The 6,000-nt window shown below is 51.6% G+C and overlaps 1 protein-coding gene across 3 annotated transcripts in view; it reads left to right on the top strand.

Annotated features, from left to right (window-relative positions):
* Positions 1-775: 775 nt before the first annotated feature.
* The window catches only part of HPCAL1 (hippocalcin like 1), a 64,525-nt gene continuing 59,300 nt past the window's right edge, over positions 776-6,000 (top strand). Inside the window, exons 1-2 of one of the 3 annotated variants that reach the window (XM_086875878.1) lie at positions 792-1,079; positions 1,523-1,770. The gene's annotated coding sequence lies outside the window, so the exon portion shown is untranslated. Of the gene's footprint in view, positions 1,080-1,522; positions 1,771-6,000 lie in introns of all 3 variants that reach the window. The other 2 variants (XM_086875877.1, XM_086875879.1) reach the window with 2 other exon arrangements.

Here is a 6,000-nt window from a genome sequence, read left to right as displayed (position 1 = left end):
CCTCGCTCAGGAAGCAGACTTGCATCAATCCCTAAATCCCCTCCATTTTGTGATGGGGTAGGTACGTGGAGAAGCTCTGCAAGTTCACGTCTTGCACAGAACTGTGCACGAAGGGTGGGCACACCCTGTCTCCAGCCAGGGGGACGGCCCGTGCAGACTCAGCCGACGGCACTAAGTTCACCTGTGCCGCTTTCCGCCCTGCCGGGGGCCGCTGCCGGCACGGGATGGGGGCACTGCTGGCAGGGGGCTTGTCCCACTGCCCTGTTCAGAGGGAAGCGCGGGCTCCATGTGCTGGGAGGCGGCTGCGCTCGCTTCCAGCGGCCGCTCCAAGCGGCCACTGCTGCCGCCGTCCCCGTACAGCCGGCACTGGACACTGTCAGCCTCGCTAGGGGATGCGTGGGGGGCCCGGGGCGAGCTGGGGCTGCGGGGGACTCCGGCATCCCCTTATTTGTTTTGGGGGCAAAAACCACAAAAACAAAACAAAAAAAAAAAGTGTGAGGGAACCCCCCAGCATCAAAAATCGGAACTTTTTCCCGCCCATGGCCGCGCCCGCGGTGCCGGTGGGGCCGGCAGCGAGCGCCAGCGGGGCGGGCGCAGCTCCCCGCGGGCGCGCAGCCCCGCGGAGCCGCCTCTCCGCGCTGCCGCCCCGGCCCCGCACTTCCTGCCCGCGGCGGCGGCCCTGCCGAGGCCGGGCAGGGCGATACCAAGTGTCCGGAGCGGCGGGAGCGGCGGGAGCGGGCGGCCCCTGCGCGGGGCTCGGCGCTGCGCACGCCGCGGGGCGGCCGCGGAGCGGCGGTGCGGTGCGCTCCGCCCCCCGGCGCGCCCGCTGCCCCGCCGGGGAAGTTGCGCTCTGTCCCTCGCTCTCGCCGGTCCCTCGGCGACGGCTCCTTCCTCCCCCTCCCTCCCTCCAATGCGCCTCCCGCTCATTTCCTCTTTTCCTCGCCGCTCGCCGCCGCTCCGCAGGCGCGCGGCTCGCCCGGGCGCCGCCGCGGAGTTGTAGCTCCCAGGAAGCCGCCGCGCCCGCGCGCAGCCGCCGCCGCCGCTTCCAGGCCGCCCCGGGACCCCGCTCCGCCAGCCGGGTAAGAAACCGGGGCTGCTCCGCCGCCGCCCGCGGAGCGGCGCGGAAACTTCGGTCGGGCTGTGGGAGGTCTGCGTCCTCTCTCCTGCCTCGGGGACTGTGGGAGAGCGAAGCTGGAGGGAGGGGGGAGATTTCTGGCTTTTGGCGTGGGTATTTTGGGGGAGAGAGGGCTCAAAACGCCCTGTCTGGATTGCGGGCGCGGGGTGCTCCGCGCATCTCTTCCATCCCCGCGGGGCGCGGAGCGGGGCGGCTGCTCCCTTGGGCGCCAGGAGATGCGGAGCGGATCCGGGCGCCCTCCCGGGGGATGCGAGCGGATCCCCCCGCTGCCGCCGAGGGGCTGCGGTGTCAGCGCTCGCCTCGCCCCGAGAGGAGGGAATTGCCAGCGTTTCCCCTGCCCTCAAAAAACCCCAAGCCGTATGTGTCTGTGTCCTTGTGTATCTGTAGGTGTATGGATATCTGTCCATCTGTGTGTGCATACCCCCGTGCAGCCCGCGGGTGTGTTCGGCTGTGTGCGAGCCTCCCCGATGGCGAGGGGCGCTTGGCGGCTCTGCTTTGTGGTGGTTAATGGTTTACCCGGAGAAGTTCCCGACGCATGAATGTTGCAGGGCCCTTTGAGTCAACTCCTACAGACCCGGACTTCCTATTGCCAACCTTCCCAAACGACCTTTAAAAAACGCTGGTGTTTGCCTCTGGTGAGTTGGCTTTTTTGTCTGTCGCCTCGCCTGGGAGATGTCCGGGGCTGTGCTGGAGGCCGGATGGCTGCAGCCAAGGTCAGCCCAGTTCCCTGAAAGCCGGGCAAGGGGGGACACCCTACTCCTGTGAGGCTGTGGCAGCAAAGGCATCTGCCAGCCGTAGCTTGCATCAGGCTGCTGGGGAACCTGCTGGAGCACATGGCTCCAGCACACGCCAGCTGCCCAAGTCGGGAGAATTACAAGAAATAAGAAATAAAACAAGGCAAGTGTGTTTACAAGTGAGTTTCTATCTATATAAGTTCCTGCTTGGTTTGTGAAAAGGTCATCTAATGTAATGTTGGGAATGAAAGGTTTGCTGAGAAAAACAGCTGGGTGCTCAGTAGGTCTGTGTCTCCTGCTCATAGCTGGGTGATTTATACCGATGTGACAAAATCCTGAGCCTTTTCACAGGAATACTTGTAGGCAAGCACTGTAGCTGAGCATTGTCCTGTAATCCCATTCACAAGTGAAAATCTGGTAGGAAGATCAAATTTTCTCTGTGGGAGGAAGAAAGGAGGAAACCATCACTCCTTTCCCAAAATATTTCCCGTTTTTCCTAATGGGAGCCATTTGTCATAATTTCAGGTTCAAAAGCTCTTCTTGCCTGAGATGAAATTTGAGCAAACACTGGGGGATTATTTCAGCAGCCACTGGTATCCAGTGGTATAATGCTTTTTGCATGGGGTCCACCAGCGTTGTTGGATACTTTTGGCCAGGGAGCAGAGCCAGGAGGAGCCTCACTGCTTGTTCCAGAGTCAAGTATCTACCTCACTTCTGACCCCTCAGCTCTTCTCAGATGCTTGGACTGGGAACCCTTTGGTTCAGGTGAATGTATCTTAGGGCTGAGTGTGCCTGACTTCATGTAGTGTGGTGGAGCTTGGGGAAGAGGGCAGATCATCTCACATTTCCCTTAGGCTGGGTGAGGAGGTGCTGGCCAGCCAGCAGGACACACATCACCTCATTCTCACATTTATTCTCTGCATTTGTTTGTTTCTTGCCTTTCTCTGTGTAGAGGTGTAAGTGTAGGAAACTGTGAGGGGAAAAAATGGGTGCCACTACAGAGTGGCTGTTGCAACACTGTCAGGAGCTCTGCTGAGGAGTCAGCTCTGCTGGCAAAAAAAGTGCTTTTGTTGGCATAGCTTAGACTGTTCAGGGAATTGCTTCGGTGCTGGAGCAGGGTTTGCTCTTGCAGCTGGCTGCTTGCACCGGCAGGAACTTGTGTAGACGAACCTTTCTAGCTCTCAGATGAGGCTGCCACTCTGTCGGTGCAGGCGATGCTTTGCTCGCTGCGTGTCGCAGCTGGCACGGTGGTGCCCCCGTCCTACCACCCGAGCTCATGGGCATGGAACTAACATGGGCCAGTTGTTGGGAGCTGGGGATAGAGATTAATTTGTAGCCTAAGCAACATTAAACTTGGATTACGACTCCACAAAAAAAAAAAAAAAGAAAAAAGAAAGAAAGCACATAATCTAGGTTTAGAAATATTGTGGTTAAAAATAAGCATGCAATGTGTTTTTTGGTTTTTTTTTTTACAAGCAAGGTAACAATCCTTTGAGTGTTGATTACTTTGACATGGGGGAGACAAGAATGCTGGTACACCAAGGGGGCAGTGTAAATTCAAATTCTATGTCATTAGGGTTTTTTACTGCCTCTTAGTGATGTGAAACTGTATGCAGTGGTGTTGCACTGTTTGCATGTGCAAGATGCACTGATACTCACTCATGGGAAGAGGATCTCACACATTTACAAATAACTGATGGAATTTCCTTCAAGCATGACTTTTAGGTCAGATTCAGGAGAAAATGCAATGTGTTTTCCAGTTAATGGAAGAAATATAAACTTTTTTTTTAAAATGTATTTTCCATTGTGTTCCTAGGATGCTTTCCATAATGTCTATATGTGGGATCAGTTTCTCTGTTCATTATCTGTATTAGAAAATTGTTTGTGTCCAACATCTCTATCTTCATTGAGCTTAACTTGACAGAAGTTAAATTTCTTTTGGCGAGAGGTTTATTTTATATTGCATTAACTGTGTTACTGTATTGTATGGGATCCTACCCATGGGTAATGAAAGGATTTGCTTTTGCAAAATTGTTGAAGTTTAGCTTTAATGAACAGAACTTGTTTCCCATCAGTGCCTAAAATTCCATTGTTCCAATAATCCTCTACCGGCTAGAGCATATAACAAATGTAAACAGTTATCTTCACTTCATCTGTCTTTTGCTGTATGAAAGGTTCCACTAGTCAGTTTTGTTTTGCTAACCTGCTAATTAACCCATTGATTTCTGCATTTCTTGACTTACCCAGATGAATATCCTCTGTCTGTTGTCATGCTCTGCTAGCAAAGTAATTGTGAATCCTTGAACAGTGGGGGAAAATGCGCCATGAGGAGCTCCTTACTTTACGTCTCGGAGTCTTTCAGTGGATAGGAGAGAATTTTCAGCTGAATCTCCTGGAAATGTGACCTTTCTGGAAGTCTGGTGTTGCTTAATGGCTGGGAGACGACAGGGTCGACCGCAGGATGAATTATGCATTCTCCTGCTCTGATTGTGTTGGAATTAGAAGGCAGGAGCTGGGGGGGGAGGGCAGATCAGTCTTTTAATCTAAGAAATATTGAAGTTCTTCTGGATTGCACTGCAGGAAAGATACAATTTATTATTATTATTATTATTATTATTATTATTATTATTATTATTATTACTACTATCTGTTTCTCATTTGCCTAGTAGGTTTGTAGATACCCGTGAGTATCTACAAACTCACGGGTGAAAGAAATGGAAATGATACTTGGGTTGTTCCAGTGTTTCTTGTCCTGTAGCTGTGTATCTTTTTAAAATCAAAGAAAGCAGCAAGTAATTTAAGGAATTCTCCCTGGTGATCAGTGTTAGTTGAGATACTTGGAAACCCATGCCAAGCAGCATTCCATTCAAAAGATGCCAGCTACATTCAAAAAGCCTGGCCAGCCTTTTTCTTCCCTTGCAACGTATTTCCCAGTGATTGAGCTGCCTGTCTAAAGGGGCACAATCTACTTGAAAAACAGCAAGAAAACTTAGACATAGCTGTAGTTGCATGTACTTCAGGCATCAGCCCTTGAGACCTTCTGCTAGTTTTTTTGGTGACTCCTTCAAATATGTTTTAACCTTTATTTTTTTTCTTTTTCTGCCTCTGTTTTTAAACAAAATCGGGCTGCCTGATGGGGAAGAATGCAGCTGCATACTTGCACATTGAGCATCTGGGGGAAAAAAAAGGATGCTTGCTAGTATTTCAGTTGCTGTAATCTTAATGTATTCAGAGAGGTGTTTAAGCTGATGGTATCCCTTTAAATATCCACTTGGGTTGGAAAGCACTGGATTGGTGACAGGGACACTCGGAGATTTCAGGGGTGGAAGGCATGGCTTGCACCTAGAGAGATACTTGAGAGAGAAAAACAGGCGTACTGAGATCCTGATATGTTTGCCAAGAGCAACAGCTAAACTTGGGCAGCTGGTTTAGCAATTAAATAATGTTTTTGTTTTGGACAATGGGTTTATCGTAATGAATTAGCCGGTGGACTAGTCAGAGTGGCAAAGGGGTTTGTTTTTGATTCCCCAACCATGCAGCATACCAGCATCGGGCACGTACTTCCCAGCAATGGAAGGGCAAGAAGCATTTCACACGAATTGTCTGGGAGTGGGAGCATGTACACTTGTGTGTCCCTGTGTGTAAACCCCAGATTCTTGTAATCTCTTGAAAATAAAAACGTGATGGATGGCATAGCTTGGGCATGGAATAAGGAAATACACGGTGCCTTGTGCTTAGAAGTTGGCGTGTGGCTCATGCAAAGTCATTTTAGAATAGTCGGGGGCGGCGGTGGGAGGAGGGAGGAAAGAAATGCCTTCAGGGGGCTGGGAGCCAGCGCGTGGGCGTGCTGCAAGCATCCTCGCCAGCCTTCTCATTCACCTCTGCTCCTCACAGCCCGGCCTGGCTGTGCAGAAGGGAGCTTCTCCTCGCTCGGAGGTAGCAGGACTTTTTTTTTCAGGTTTCTTTTTTTCTTTCAAAAGGGCATTATGCGCAGGATGCTCTGTTCTTGGCAGCTCGCCCACTGTGTGAGGGGAGATAGCTTGCTGGTTTGGTCACAATGCAGATAGCCACTGTCAAAGCCAGTTAGCATCTGCAGGCCATCCCTTCCTTTTTCTCTTAAATAAAGCTTTT

This window comes from Cyanistes caeruleus, chromosome 2 (genome assembly GCF_971803275.1).
Source record: "Cyanistes caeruleus chromosome 2, bCyaCae1.hap1.1, whole genome shotgun sequence".
Taxonomy (NCBI): domain Eukaryota; kingdom Metazoa; phylum Chordata; class Aves; order Passeriformes; family Paridae; genus Cyanistes; species Cyanistes caeruleus.
The sequence above is the reverse complement of the archived record's forward strand: the minus strand, read 5'-3'. Positions and strand labels throughout refer to the sequence as shown.